The following is a 16,277-nucleotide window of genomic DNA, read 5'->3' on the forward strand; positions in this document are numbered from 1 at the left end:
GTGTGTGTGTGTGTGTGTGTGTGTGTGTATTTAAGGTTTTATTTGGAAGTCTCTACACCAAATGTGGGGCTTGAACTTAGAACTCCCAAGATCAAGAGTTGCATGCTTGGGGCACCTGAGTGGCTCAGTCGGGTAAGCATCTGCCTTTAGCTTGGGTCATGATCCCAGAGTCCCAGGATCAAGCCCCGTGTTGGGCTTCCTGCTCAGTGGGGAGACTGCTTCTCCTTCTGCCCCTCAGCCAGATAGTGCTCTCTCTCTCTCTCTCAAATAAATAAAATATTTAAAGAAAAAAAAAAAGAGTAAAAGAGTTGCATGCTCTACTGACTGAGCCAACCAAGCACCCTGGTGGATAACCACCAGGTGTGCATACCTGCATTCTGCATCGGGGTTCAGAATGTTGATGGATTTTTTTGATTCATGCATGGACATCAGAGAATTGCAATTTTGTATCGTGGTTGGGTACTCTTCAAGCTTTAAGTCAGAAAGTGTTCTGAGCAATTCTAGATGCAGTTGTTTCTTAACAAATGTCTTTATTCATTCAGTGTTTATTTATTATACAAATATTGCCCCCATGTTATATTTTCTTCACAATGGAGTGAAAGTAGTCTTTTTAAAACATGAACTTACTCAAGTTTCTTCCTTGCTTTTATGCTCGGTTACTTCAGTGGTTCTCATTACCCACAAGATATAAAATTTAAAATCCTTGCCATATCCTGCAAGTAGCATGACCCCTGGGCCAGGTTTGCCTGATAGAGTCCAGATTTGTGCCTATTAGCCCAGCATAATTATCGACAGCACTCTTTGACTGCCAAGATGACCCTGGATAAATATCAAAATGAATTGATGGGACAGTGTGAGATCCAGGATTGGGTGTGGGACCAGGATAAAAACAGCTATATTGGACAAAACAGACAGCTGACTAAGTTGAATTTGCAAAGTGGACTAGATAACCACGATTTATCAACATTCGATTCCCTGATTCGATCACTATTTATGGAAGAGAATATCCTTGTAAAGAGACAGGATGTCTCTTTCTCTCCAATGATTCAGAAAAACAAAACAAAACATTTATATATAAATGTAGAGAGAATAATAAAGCACATAGGCAAAACATAAACGAATAGTAAATTGGGAAAGGGTACATGGGACTTCTCCGAACTGTTCTTGGCAACTTCTCGTTGTTTGAAATGATATGAAAATGAAAACTTAAGAAACTAATATGTAAAAGGCTGGAAAAGCAAGTGCTCCAGTTTCGACCTTAAATGATATGTTTATCCAACCCACGACTCCTTACGTAGTCTGGTTCTGCTTGGCCCTCTGGTCTCCCGCTCTGCTCTCCACCTCAGTCAGTATCGTCAGCCGTTCTGCCCTTTATTCAGTGGCTGGAGCATGCCACGCTCCTTTGTGTCACATGCATGTGCATACCCATTGCTGGGTTTCTTTTCCCACTTCATCTAGTTAACTCCTATTCATCCTTCAAAACTCAGTTCAGGGATACACGGCTGGCTCAGTCAGTAGAGCATGCGACTCTTGATCTCGGAGTTCTGAGTTCAAACCCCATATTGGATGTAGAGATTACTTAAAAATAAAATCTTAAAAAAAAACAAAACCTCAATTCAATCAGTAATTCCCATAGGGAAACTTTCTCTAATCATTTAGACAAGATCAGGGGTCGGTGTTCTAGACACTCAGAGCATCTTGTACCATATATTTCCCTTTCTTCATATAGCACTTCATTCGTGATCAGATTTATTGAAGCTCCTGCGTGCTGGGCATCCTGCTAGCTATTGAGGACACCAAGGTAAGCAAATATGGTCCTTGTCTTATAGAGCTTAGGGGCTAGTAGGAGACAGAATCTATGTAAAATTACAAGTGACAAGTGTTACAAAGAGGGTATATGAAGCTATGAGGCCACACTGGAGACCAGGAAAGACTTCTTGGAGAAGTGACAGAAGCAGTTAACTAGGAGAAGAAGCAGGGAGTATTGTTTCCAGGAAGAGGGAACAGCATATGCAAAGATCCTGGGGCCAGAGAGAGTGAGAAAAGGATGAGGGGCCAGTAGACACTCCCGTGTGGTGGGTGTTCATTGCGAGGTGTGACCAGTGAAGCAGGTGGGGGCCAGACTGCCAGAGTTTTTAAGATGTTACATCTTTATCCTACAAGCAATGGGAAAATGAAGTCCCTCAAGTATTTTTTAACAGAGAGGGATAGCGAGGAGGGATGATATGATCAGACAAAAATTTTGGAAACCTCTACTCTGGCTGTGGTGTGAAGAAAAGATGAGAGGTGAGCCAGAGGAGAAGCAGGTGGACCAGCCAGGAGGTTACTGGGGTGGTTTGGGAGATAGATGGTGTTGGTTCTGATCAGTGTGGTGTTGATGAAATAGAAAGATACAACAGCAGGTGGTAATGGATTAGATACAAGGGGGAAAACAGTGAGATGGAGGGAAGCGTCAAGGGTGAGTCAGGTTTCTGGCTTACATAACTTGTTGGATGGTGTTACCATTTACCAAAATCGGAAACACCAGAAGAGGAGCAGGCCCGGGGAAAACTGATGAGTTTTTGATTTGTTAAGTATCAGATAAGATGTTTTTGAGTGCAAACAACAGAAAATGTAGTCCACTGTCTGAAATTGTAATGAGCTTACTATCTCACATAAAATCCGGCGAGAGGGCTGGTTGATTTAGCAGCTCATTGGCATCCTCAGATATCCAGTCTCTTCCCACGTTTTTGCTCTGCCTTCTTCAGCACACGGGTTAGCTCCCTTTTATGGTTAGAAGATGTCTAGAGACAGTAGGGTCCAGAGCCAGAAAGGGGACTTTCTCCGCCTTGTCTCTTTCTATCTCTCTCTTTTTAAAAGATTTATTATTCAAGAGAGAGAGAGAGAGAGAGAGCATGAGTGGGGGGAGGGGCAGAGGGAGAGGGAGAAGCAGATTCCCTGCTGAGCAGGGAGCCCCTCATGTGGCTCGATCCTAGAACCCTGGGATCATGAGCTGAGCCAAAGGCAGATGCTTAACTGACTGAGCCACCCAGGTGCCCTCCTTTTCTGTCTCTTTAGGGGCTGAACACCTGTCCCAGAAGCAGATCTCTCTGTATCAGTCAGCGTGCTTAATGTTATATCTATAACAGTCTTGATGACCAAGTGGCTTAACATAATAAAAATTTATTTCCCACTCACATCACAGTTCCATGCAAGTTGGGTAGCTCTCTCTCGAGGATCTAGGATCCTTCTTTTACATGCTTCCATGATATTGGAGTCCAGTCCTTTTAGCCTTATGGGTGAGTAGAAGAGAGTGACGCAAGGATCTCACTTGAAATTTTAGGGCCAAGCTCCAAAGTGGCCACTCTTATTTCTGTCCACATTCCATTAGCCAAAACCAGTTCCCCACCGTGCCCTAATAGCATAAGAGGCTGAGAAATGTAGTCTTAGTCTGTGCCCCAAAGCAGGAGCCGGATTGGTCAGCATGCAGCCAGTCTGCTGTATCCTCACATTATCAGTGGCCAGAATTGGGTCAAATACCTTACTTCTACCACTGATAACAGGAATGGAATTACTGTGATTGGCTTGTATTAATCATATCTGTGTGAGTCTAGATTTTCCTCCTATACTTCAATCATAACAACATATTGCAACAGATTGAATGCAGAAACAGTGATGCTGGAGCCATCTTTCAGCCCCAGAAGGGAGTTAACCACCCCCTTCATTGGATTTTTTTTATGAGATAAAAAAGTCATTATGGTTTAAACCAGTTGATTCACATTTTCTGTTACTTGCACAGAATGGATGTGGAAACCATATGACCCTCTCAATACATGCAGAAAAAAGCATTTGACAAAAATCTAACACTCTTAGCAAACTAGGAATAGAAGGAGATTTTTTCAGCCTTTTAAAGAACGTCTACAAAACACCTACAGCCAGCATCGTACTTAACGGTGAAAGACTGAATTATTTTTGCCTAAGATCAGAAGCATGGCAAGGATTTTCACTCTGACTACTTTTATCCAATATCATACTGGAAATCCTAACCAGTGTAATAAAGCAAAAAAAAAAAAAAAAAAAAAAAAAAAAAAGTAAGACTAAAGGACAGAGTACCAGCAAGGAAGAAATGAGACGGCCTTTGTTTGCTGTTGACACATATGTAGAAAGTCCTTCAAAGCATACAAAAGGCTACTAGCATTAGTAAATTTAGCAAGATCACAGGATTCAGGATCAGTTTACCAAAGTGAATTGTATTTCTATGTATTAGCAATGAAGAATCCAAATAGAAATTCAGATAACCATCGTATTTATGTTAGCATCCAAAAATGTACATAGGAATCAGTTTATGGGAGATTGACAGTATAGGGGTGCCTGGTGGCTTAGTTGGTTAAGTGGCTGGCTCTTGATTTCTTGATTTCTGCTCAGGTAATGACCTCAGGGTCCTGGGATTGGGCCCTCTCCCCCCGCCTCCGCTGCCTGGTCTTGGGCTCCGTGCTCAACAGGGAGTCAGCTTCAAGGATTCTTTCTCTCCCTCTGCCCCTCTCCCCAACTCTCTAAAATAAATAAATAAATCTTAAAAAAAAAAAAGATATACAGTACATGTACATTGAAAACTACAAAACGTTATTGAGGGAAATTAAAACCTAAATGAATGGAGAAATATACCACGTACGTAGATTGGAAAGTGACATTTCTCCCCAGATTGGTCTATGGAGTCAAGGCAATCCCAGTCAAAATCTCAGCAAGCTTTTCTGTAGAAATTGACAAGCTGAATCTAAAATGTATGTGGAAATGCAAAGGATTTAGAATAGCCAAAACAGCTTTTTATTTTATTTATTTATTTATTTATTTATTTATTTATTTATTTATTTATTTATTTATTTTTAAGATTGTATTTATTTGTCAGAGAGAGGGAGAGAGAGAGAGAGAAAGAGAGCACAAGCAGGGGGAGCCCCAGGCAAAGGAAAAGCAGGCTCCCAGCTGAGCAAGAAGCCCGGTGTAGGACTCGATCCCAGGACCCTGGGATCATGACCTGAACCGAAGGCAGACGCTTAGCTGACTGACCCAAAACAGCTTTCTCAAAGGTGAACAAATTTGGAGAACTTATACTACCTGATTTTAAGACTTAGTGTAAAACTATAGTGATTGAGGCAAGACATAGGAATCAGAAGAACAAAATTGAAAGTCCAGAAATAGACCCACACATAATTACATGGCCAATTGCTTTTCCACTAAGGTGCCAAATTAATTCAATAAAGAAATAATGGTCTTTTTATTAAACGTGCTAGAATAACTGATACCTATATGGAAAGAGATGTGTTCAAGAGTCAAGATTTAATGAAATTCAATATTTTTACTAATTCATCAAATGCATTTTTTAAAAATTTCAGTATACTTAATATACAGCATTAAGCACATTCTTTTTTTTTTTTTTAAAGATTTTTTTATTTGAGAGAGAGAGAGATTGGGAGAATGAGTGGGAGAAGGGGCAGAGGGAGAAGCAGGCTCTCCGCTGAGCAGGGAGCCCAATGTGGGACTTGATCCAGGACCCTGGGATCATGACCTGAGCTGAAGGCAGACGCTCAACCGACGGAGCCACCCGGGCATCCCCATCAAGCACCTTCTTAAGTGCAGCTCTTTTTTCTGTAAGTGCGTGATAGGGAAGAACGCAATGCCTATCGGTGCAGGATGGTGTCAGTGCCTTGATTCCCAGGAGCTACCCGCAGTTTTTATGAGCCATTGCTTTTGTGCCCACAGGCCAATGTGTCAACACAGTGAAAAATGCAAGTCACATTTCAGTATTGTTGCAAAAATAGCGTTGACCTTGCGGGACCCCCGAAAGATTCTGTGGAACACCCTCTGAGAACTGCTAGTCTAGAAAGAAGTAAAAAGAGAACAGAAGGAGGACTGAGACCAAGCCTTGGAGAAATCGAGTATTTGGTGGCCTGGTTGGAGAATGAACCGGAAGGGAAACACAGAAGGAATGACCTGGGAGATAGGAGAAAATCCAGAAAAGCGAAAGGTCAGGGAATGCTTTCAGATGGTGGTCGGGGCCAATCATGTGGAATGCGGGTTAAGGTCCGCTAAGAGGAGAGATGAAGGAGGTCCACCGATTTAGGGACGTGGATGGGGAGTGTGTGAGGTGGGGAAGTGAAGCTGTTGGGGAGAGAGTCTTTGGGGGGGTTTGTCAAGGGTGAAAAGAGACAAAGAGCAGCTGAGGGATGGAGTCACAATTGCTCATTTACTCTCAGCGAATAGATGAATGAATGGGGGATGCGTTGGATGTGGAGAACAGAGCAAAAGAAAATCCCAGGAGGGCACCTGGTTTAGAGCTTCCGGAACTAATCAAATAATGGTCTATTTCTTGAGATGGGAAACTCAGGACCAAGTTCGGTGGAACATACCTGTAGTTTAAGTTGAGGAGGCATTTCCCTAGGAAATTTTAATTTTGTTTTTAAAGATGTTGGTCTTTTTCCTTCTATACCTTGAAGCCCATTTACTATTTCTGTTGGTAAGAAGCATTGAGAGTTTCCAGGTACTTGGGTCATGCACTTTTTATCTTGTCCCCTTTTCCACTTAAAAGTTCACCTTAGTTTAAAAAAAAAAAAATCGCTTTATGGGGCACCTGGGTGGCTCAGTCAGTTAAGTGTCTGCCTTCGGCTCAGGTCATGATCCCGGGGTCCTCAGGAGCCTGCTTCTCCCTCTGCCCCTCCCCCAGCTCATACTCTCCCACTCTGTCTCTCTCAAACAAATAAAAAAAATTTTTAAGATTTTTATTTTTACTTATTTGAGAGAGAAAGAGAACACAAGTTGGGGGCAGGGAGCAGTGAGAGAGAGAGAGAGAGCAGACTCCTCTCTGAGCAGGGAGCCCGACTCAGGGTTCGATCCCAGGTCCCCAAGATCATGACCTGAGCCAAAGGCAGATACTTATTCAACTGAGCCACCCAGGCGCCCCTAAATAAAATCTTAAAAAAAAATAAAACAAGTTCACCTTAGTTTTACTATCTAATCAAAAAAATGTTATGTCTTTATATAGTAGAAGATTCTCAAATTTTGCCCTATTAGAGAAATTTTTTTTTTTTTAAGATTTTTTATTTATTTATTCGACAGAGATAGAGACAGCCAGTGAGAGAGGGAACACAAGCAGGGGGAGTGGGAGAGGAAGAAGCAGGCTCATAGCGGAGGAGCCTGATGTGGGGCTCGATCCCATAACGCTGGGATCATGCCCTGAGCCAAAGGCAGACGCTTAACTGCTGTGCCACCCAGGCGCCCCGGCCTATTAGAGAAATTTATATCTTTAATTGAAACTATTTCGGCCCACATAATTGAGGATTTTCTTATTTTGATCAACAGAATTAACTTGAGTTATCCTTTTTCTATGCAGAGTGAGAAATTATAAGCAAGTGGTTTCCAATATTTGCTTAAGTATATTTTTATCCTCCCTAATCTTATATAGGAATCCTAATTTTGAGAACACAGCTGCCCTAAATTTTTAACATTTTCAGTGATGTGTGCCTGTCCATGAAAAGAACAAATTCTTTTTGAATAGAGGAGCTTCTTTAATTACTTCCATTTAGTATGAAATCAGGAAAAACACTTCACTACTCTCATTTATAGGGACCAATTTCTTGAGTTTATTTAACATAAAAGGCAAAGTTATTCAAGTAAAACAGGAAGAAATGAAGATTTTTTATTTTTTTAATTTTTTTTTTTTAAGATTTTATTTATTTGTCAGAGAGAGAGAGCATAAGCAGGGGGAGCGGCAGTCAGAGGGAGAAGCAGGCTCCCCGCTGAGCAAGGAGCCTGATGTGGCACTCAATCCCAGGACCCTGGGATCATGACCCGAGCTGAAGGCAGACACTTAGCTGACTGAGCTACCCAAGTGTTCCTGTCACAATCTTTAAAACATTACATACTCTAATGAAATCAACGATATTCAATTGTTTTCACTAAAATTTGCACATGAATTTAGTGCATTTCACAGTTTGATAAAATAACTTAATAAACTACTCCCTTCCCCTAAATTTAAAGCCATATGAAAGATATGGAGCTTTTCACTTTTGCTCTTTCACTTTGAATTATAAGGTAAAGTAAGTTCTGGAAAATTCAAAACATGACATTTTCCATTGCTCTATTAAAAGAAATTCTGGGGCGCCTGGGTGGCTCAGTCAGTTAAGCGTCTGCCTTCGGCTCAGGTCATGATCCCGGGGTCCTGGAATAGAGCCCCACTCAGTGGGGAGCCTGCTTCTCCCTCTCCCTCTGCCCTCCCCCTACTCATACTATCTCTTGCTCTCTCTCTCTCAAATAAATAAATAAAATCTTAAAAGAAGTTATAGTTCCTTTCAATTTTTTAAAGTTATATTTAACTTACGTATTATAAAACAGGTATTACATGTGTATGATAAACAATTAAAGCAATGCCAGAAAAAACCCGTGAAAAGTTTTTGTGCCTTCCATTTCCTCCCCGAAAAGTGTCCCTACTGGTTTTGCATGAGTCCTTCCAGCAATGCTCTTTGCATAACAAAGCACATATATGTGGTGTTCTCCCATTTGGGATGCAAATGGTAGCTTACTCTTCATACTGTTCCATACTTTGATGTTGTTAGTTACAATCTTAGTGGTCTTTCCATATCAACATGTACAGAACTGCCCCCATTCTTTTCAGCCACTCCATAGAATTCCACTGAAAGGGGTGGAACTGTAATTTAATTAGTTTTCCCTTAGAGAGGGAGGCGGTCATGCATCCAGCTCAAGAGATTAGACTCTGGAGCCAGACAGTGTGGGTTCAAATCCTGACTCTACCCCTTCCTCACTGAGTAAACGTGGACAAATGATTTAATTTCTATGCCTCCGTTTTCATATCTGAAAAAGGGAATCATGAATAATGACCATGCCACTAAACAGGTTTGTTGTCGAGGCATAAGTGAGTTAATATTTGTGAGACACACGAATGTTTCTTACGTAAACGGATGTCTAGATTGTTTCTAGTCTTTTGCTGTCCCAGGCGATGCTGAGTATTCAAGTACTTGTGTGACTGTGCACCAGATCCTAGAGTTTGAATCACTAAAGGGTAAAAAGAAAAAAACGTATATATACCCCCTTTCTCTGCTGTATTTTTCTTTTTTAGTACTTAACACCATTTGACATATACATTTAGAACGTTGTATTTTTAATTCCATAAATTGGCCCAAATTTCTTCTCTTAACATTTGGAAAGAAAAATGACAACCAGAAACCTGAGACACTTCCTGTGTTCTAGATTTTTAAGGAGGGCTTTAGAGAGAACTGGGCATCTGGAAGCCACGTGTTCTGTAGCGCTCACCACGCTCTTTCCTGCGGGAGATGAGAGGTGAGGGAGTCTCTGTCCGTCTCTGGCCGCGGGATGTGTGTATGTGTGTGTGTGTTTGGAGGGTGGGTGCTTGCAGAGTCCCTGCAGAGAATTAAAGACCTGTGAGTGTCTGTGATATGTGTAATAACATGGACAGCCGAGTACATTCTGGAGGAAAAAGAAGAAAAGACGCCACTGAGACGTTTCAGGAAGAAAGAGGTGGCGGTGCTGCCTTGTGCACATCTACCCTCATCCTTACCACCTTGGTGCACATCGGCGCAACTTCCAGCTGCCAGTCTCTGAATTTCCTGGCCTGAGGACTTTCTTTGGCTCCTGGGTCCCCCTTGGCCCCAGCATGACAGCTCGGAAGTATAAGGAATGGATGAAATTCCCCGCCCCTAACCCTTCCCTGCCAAAATCCCTCCATCAATGACTGGCAGGAAGAAGTGTATAAATACCCAGCACTCTTACCCCCTCCATGGGGAGACTCTGAGGGCCCAGAGTTCTCCAGCAGGATTAAGTCAGTTACTCACACTGGGACCCTGCTTGAAAACAAAACTTTGCCGCTGCCCTCCCTTCCGTATCTGATTTCCCCTCTCCCCACTGGTGTCTCCGGGGATCACCAGCCATATAAACTGCTTGCCCTTGACACCTTGGCTCAGTGTCTGCTGAAAGAACCCAGGGCAACACAAGACATATTAAAGTTGTGTTTTGGGGGGGGAGGGATTGTGCATGTGTGTGTAAGATTTGTAAATTCATAAATTTATAATCTGAGCATGTAATGGCTTTGTGCATTAGCCATACTGGTGGAATAATGTTAGTTAATGTGCAAGGTGATTATCTTAGATTTCTTGCCTTAGGAGGAGAATTCTCATTTCCATTTATCAAACCAGTTTCCTTCTGCGGATATCAAAAATTGCTTAGGTCAGTTTACATCTCTAGGAGAAATTAATTTGATGCTAGATTACATGATACTTCGGTCTACTTGGGATCAGAACAATGTAGTTGTTTGAACTGGGAAAGCAACTTGTTAAATTCTAGTGGAAAAATAGGATGGCACTCCCCCATTTGCCACGTCACTGCCAGTTACACGGGAAGCAAATTCAAGAGGGAGATCTTTCAGCCTAAAACTCAAAACCCTCAGATGCCCGGGTTTGGGTTCTGAGGTCCAAACAACTAACTTCAAGGCTAAGTTTCAAGATCTAATCTACGAGTGTGTGGATGGAAATTCTTGCTGAACTACGTGTGAAATTGTAGCTGATAGGGCAATTGCTAAGTTCTCACTTAACAGGAATGAGATGAAATGAGATACTGGAAAATCAGAGCAATACAGCCTGGTTTGAAAAACATTGTTTTCATTTAGGAGAGATAACAGGCATAAAAATATATATATAAAAGAACTCACTTATCCAAACTGTCCCTCCATTTATGCATCAGTCAAGGGGGATCACCTTGATGATTGCCTGGATAGGTCGGGGGGGTTAATTTAAAAAGTAAAATTAGAGTTGTTTTTAAAAGACCTGCCTCTAAGAGGTAGAATGACATGTGCTTTTCTGAAGATCTGCCTCGGAGTATTGTTTATACCAGCAAAAGATTGCAAACTACGGAAATGTCCCTCTCACAGCGGTATGGCTAAGTCACTATGGTATGGTTTCGTGTGCAGTTCTGTACAGAGTTAAAAAAGGAGGCGAGTAGTCACATGGACTAACGCGGAGAGATGTCTGAGGCGGTGGAATGAAAAGACAGTTACAGAAAAAATGCACATCTATATTTTAAAAAGAAACTATGTGGTTTTATAAAGATACATATGTATGTGGATCTGAGTGTGTGTGTGTGTGTGTGTGTGTACGCGTGCATATTGATTTTTTTAACGGATTTTATTTCTTTGAGCGAGTGAGAGCACAAGTGGTGGGGAGAAGCCAAGAGAGAGGGAGAAGTAGACTCCGTGCCGAGCGCAGAGCCCGATGTGGGGCTCGATCTCCCGACCCTGAGATCATGACCTGAGCCAAAATCACGCATCGGTCACACAACCGACTGAGCCACCCAGGTGCCCCTGCGTATTGAGTTTTTGTCATTGTCTTCCCTACTAGATAGTAAGGTCTATAAAGGCAGGGACTGTGTTTTCTGTGTTTTGTTGACTGCTATATCCTCAGTGCCCTTAGTAACCGCTCAATAGTTAATATTTTTTCAATAGTTATTTTTATTTACTTTTGTGTGTATGCGTGTGTTCCTTTCTCTGTGGTAAACTACGCATAACATAGATTTGCTGTTTTAACCTTTTTAAAGTGTATGGTTCAGTAGCATCAAGGAAATTCCCGTTGTTCTGCAACTATCCCATCATCTACCTCAGGGACTTTTTTCGTCTTCCCCAACTGAAACTCTGTCCCCATTAAACATTAACTTCCTCCCCCCGCCCCCACCCCCTGACCCTGGCAACTACCATTCTCCTCTCTGTCTCTACGAATTTAACTACTCCAGGTACCTCCAGGTGTAAGTGGAATCATAGACTCATATGATATCGTTGCTTGTGACTGGCTTATATCATTTAACACCACGTCTTCAAGGTTCATTCGTGTCTTAGCATGTGTCAGAGTTTCCTTCCCCTTTTTCTCTTAAAGATATATTTATTTATTTTAGACCCAGGGAGAGAGAGAGAGAGAGTGCTTGCGCGCGGGCACAGTGGGAGGGGCAGAGAGAGGAGGAAGGGAATCCAAAGCAGTCTCCCTGCGGAGCGTGCAGCTGGGCACGGGCCTTGATCTCATGATCCCGAGATCATGATCTGAGCCAAAACCAAGAGTCAGGTGCTATACCACCTGAGCCACCCAGGTGCCCCAGAGTTTCCTTTTTGAGGCTGAATATTATTCCATTTGTGTGTGTGTGTGTGTGTGTGTGTGTAATGTATATTTTTCCATATAGCTGTCTCTATCTCTATCTATCTATAGAGAGATACACACCACATTTTTTAAAAAGATTTTATTTATTTATTTGACAGAGAGAGACAGTGAGAGAGGGAGCACAAGCAGGGGGAGTGGGAGAGGGAGAAGCAGACCTCCCGCCGAGCAGGGAGCCCGTGTGGGGCTTGGTCCTAGGCCCCTGGGATCATGACCTGAGCCAAAGACAGACACTTACTGGCTGAGCCCCCCAGGCACCCCTACACACCACATTTTGTTTATCCATTCATCTGTTGATGGACGCTTGGGTCTTTTCTACCTCTTGGCTGTGAATAATGGTGCTCTGAGCATGTATATGTATAATCAAGTCTCTGATTGCAGTTCTTTTGGGTAGATACCCAGAAATGGACTTGTGGGATCATAGGGTAGTTCTATTTTTAATTTATTGAGGAACCTCCATACTGTTTTCCATGGCATCTGCACCACCTTACCTTCCCACCAACAGTGGACAAAAGTTGCAATTTCTTCACATCTTTGACAACATTTGTTAACTTCACTGTTCTTCATAAAACAATCCTAATGGGTGAGAAGTGGTCAACAGTTATTTTTTGAATGAACCAACAATATCTCTAAAATTAGAATAATTACTACTTATTGCATTGTGTTTTGTCTAAGGATCCAGTGTTAGCAGAGGAATGCTTATATCCTTTTGAGATACACTGTTTTCAATAACAAGAACATTGGAATGTCCTTTTTATACAAGACATCTAATAGGTCCTAAGGCAAAATATATTGTTCCATCCAAGTTGCTATTTTAATTTAGATAAATAATGTCCATTGTCAATGTCCGTTTATTCTAGAGACTACTAAAAGATATTTCAAGATCCTGTCCTATACAGTTTCATTTATGGCATAAAATTAAATATTTAAACACAAGAAACACCAACATTCATTCTCAAAAAATAACACATAGTATTACCCAATGAGCCAGCAATCCCACTCCCAGGTATTTACCCAGAAGAACTGAAAACAGGTATTCAAATAAAAACTTGTACACAAATATTCATAGCAGCATTATTCACAATAGCGACAAGGAAACAACCCAAATGTTCATTATTCATCCGTTAATGTTCATTAACGGATGAATGAAAAAACTAAATGTGGTATATTCATACAGCCATAAAAAGGGATACATGCTACAGCATTGATGAACCTCAAAAACATGACCCTAGGGGCGCCTGGCTGGCGTGGTTGGTAGAGCATGAGACTCTTGATCTCAGGGTCGTGAGTTCGATTCCCATGTTGGGCATGGAGCCTACTTTAAAAAAAAAGAAAAAAGAGAGGGCACCTGGGTGGCTCAGTCAGTTGAGCATCTGACTCAGGTTTCGGCTCAGGTTGTGATCTTGGGGTCGTGATCTTGGGGTCGTGGGATCAGCCCCGTGTCAGGCTCTGTGATCGGCAGGGAGTCAGCTTGAGATTCTCTCTCTCCCTCTTCCGCTCCCATGAGAGAGCGCTCATGCTCTCTCTCTCTCTCTCAAATAAATAAATCTTAAAAAAAAAATAGGAAAAGGAAACATTATCCTAAGCGAAAGAAACCAGAAACAAAGAACCCAGAAACAAACCACATATTGTATGATTCTATTTATATGAAACATCCCGATAGGTAAATTCATAGAGACAGAAAGCAGATTAGTGGTTGCCAAGGGCTGTGGGAGGGGAGAATGAGGACTACCTGCCCACCTGGGGTGATGAAAATGTTTGAAACTTGATAGAGGTGATCGTTGCATAACATTGTGAAAATCCTAAGTACCACTGAATCAGACACTTTTCAATGGTTACAATGGTGATGTTTTTGCTCTGTGAAATTTACAGTTTTTCAACAGAAGTAACTTATCTCCACACAGCAGGGACAGTGGGCTAAGTACCCACAGCTCGGAAGGGTAGAAGGAACAAGGGCTTCTCCCATGCTCCAAGTCCACTCCTCTGAGCTAATGACTGTCAATGGTTTCTTAGAAATCCTTAAAGAAAATAGTGGTGCTTACGGGTTTGTTTTTTTAATAGAAATTGGATCATATTCCACACACTGCTCTTCACCTTGCTTTTTCCTCTTGATGATACATTTTAGTGATTTCTCTGTCAACGTGTTTAGTGCCGGTTCATTCATTTTAACAGGTGCATAGTATTTTATCGACTGTACCTTAATTTGTTTCACTAGCCCCCTCTTGATGGAGGTTTATGTTGGCTACTGCAGACAAAGCAACTTTAAATATTCTTATTCAAAGATCTTTGCACACATATGCAAACTTACAAGATAAATTTCTAAAAGTAGCTATGCTGTCTGCTGTCCACCATATTTGTGAGCCCCCCCCCCCACATTCATATGTTGAAGCTCTAACCCCCAACATGACTCTCTTTGGAGACAGGGCCTTTAGGGAGGTAACTGAGGTTAAATGAGGTCATAGGTTAGAGCCCGAACCCAATATGACCGCTGTTCTTTTAAGAAGGGGAAGACATACCTGACTTCTCTCTCTTTCTGCATGCACATGTAAGCACACAGGGAAAAGATGCCACCTTCAAGCCAGGAAGAGAGGTTTCACTGGAATCCAACCTTGACTGCACCTTGATCTTGGACTTCTAGCCTCCAGAACAGGGAGACAATATATTTCTGTTGTTGAAGCCACCGAGTCCGTGGTGTTCTGTTACGACAGCTGGAGGTGGCTAATACACGGGGTCAAAGGATATACACATTTCAAATTTGATAGATATAAGACCAAAGTAGTCCTCCAAAGCTTTTTCTCCACTTTATCCTTCCACAGACCATGAACAAGACTAGTTTCTCCCATACCCTCACCAGCACTGGGTATTATTATACTGTTTAACCTTTATCAATCTGAGAAACACAGATTCTTTGTGTTGTAATTGAAATGGATGCTTGAAGTTGAGATTTTTCCAAACGTGTGTGTGACTTTTAATGAGTGAAATTGTTTGACCCTCCCTCCCCATCCCCAGAAGCCCATTATGTGGTATTATGTAAACGCTGGTCCAGCTCCACAGGGAGGTTTCAAGAAACTTTCTTTCTTTCTTTTTCTTTTCTTTCTTTTTTTAGAGGTGGGGGGCAGAGGCAGAGGGAGAGAGAGAATCTTAAGCTGGCTCTGCGCCCAACCTGGAGCCCAATGTGGGGCTTGATCTCCTGACCCTGAGACCATGACCTGAGCTGAAATCAAGAGTCAGACACTTAACTGACTGAGCCACCCAGGTGCCCCTCAAGAAACTTTCCTATGCACTTTCCATTTTTTCTTGCTTGCATATTTTATGAGTTGGAATGGCTACAAAAGAAATAAAAATAAGAGAACATTATTTTGGGATTTCTCATACTTGATAGTAAGATATTTAATTCACAGTGATTTGGGGAAATGAGCCATAGGTCATATAGTATTATAGATGAACATAATCTTGCACTGCAGTCTCAGATTTTCTCAACTGCGTGATCACAATAAAATGGATTTGAACAATTTTAGAACAGGAGTGCTTACTACTGGGTCCACAGCACTGTTATAAGTAGGGACAGGAGGGGCCTGCACTCTTTGTTCTTTGTAATCTGTTGAGCTAGATTCTCCCCGATCATTCTTCTTTCCTCCTTCTTACCACTTAGGAGTCCAAAGATGTGCCATTAGGACATTCTGCTCCAGGGGCTCCCAGGTGCCCCATTTGAGTTATAGATCCCTCCAGCCTGTCATCCAGGTGCTTGCATCTCAGCCAAGGGGAAAAAGATTTGGCTACAATGACATATATTAACTAGAAAACACAAGCACACACCCATGGACCACTGGATTGTGACCAAGTCCCCTGACTTAATCCTCTTTGTGTCCTGGTGTTAAATGAGTGGTGGAATGAATGAACGAATGTATGAATGGATGGCAAAGACACCAATTAGTTAAGTATCCAAATGTTTCCTGGGAAGGATGTTATTTTGGCCAAGAGGATGAGTGCAGCTTTTGATCTTCTCAGGAGTCAAAGTCACGACCTTGGAGCCACGTTGGCAAGATGCGTGGCTTGAGCAGATTATTACTGTATCAAGCT

The 16,277-nt window shown here is 42.0% G+C and overlaps 1 protein-coding gene across 4 annotated transcripts in view; it reads left to right on the top strand.

The window, feature by feature from the left end:
* The window catches only part of HEATR3 (HEAT repeat containing 3), a 64,774-nt gene that overhangs the window by 41,799 nt on the left and 6,698 nt on the right, over nucleotides 1-16,277 (top strand). For 2 of the 4 annotated variants that reach the window (XR_006781279.2, XR_015728009.1), the window contains one exon: nucleotides 1,730-15,554. The gene's annotated coding sequence lies outside the window, so the exon portion shown is untranslated. Of the gene's footprint in view, nucleotides 1-1,729; nucleotides 15,555-16,277 lie in introns of those variants that run through there. The other 2 variants (XR_015728010.1, XR_006781278.2) reach the window with 2 other exon arrangements.

The sequence above is a fragment of the Ursus americanus genome, chromosome 21 (genome assembly GCF_024610735.1).
Source record: "Ursus americanus isolate L20-20 chromosome 21, mUrsAme1.1.p, whole genome shotgun sequence".
Lineage (NCBI taxonomy): Eukaryota > Metazoa > Chordata > Mammalia > Carnivora > Ursidae > Ursus > Ursus americanus.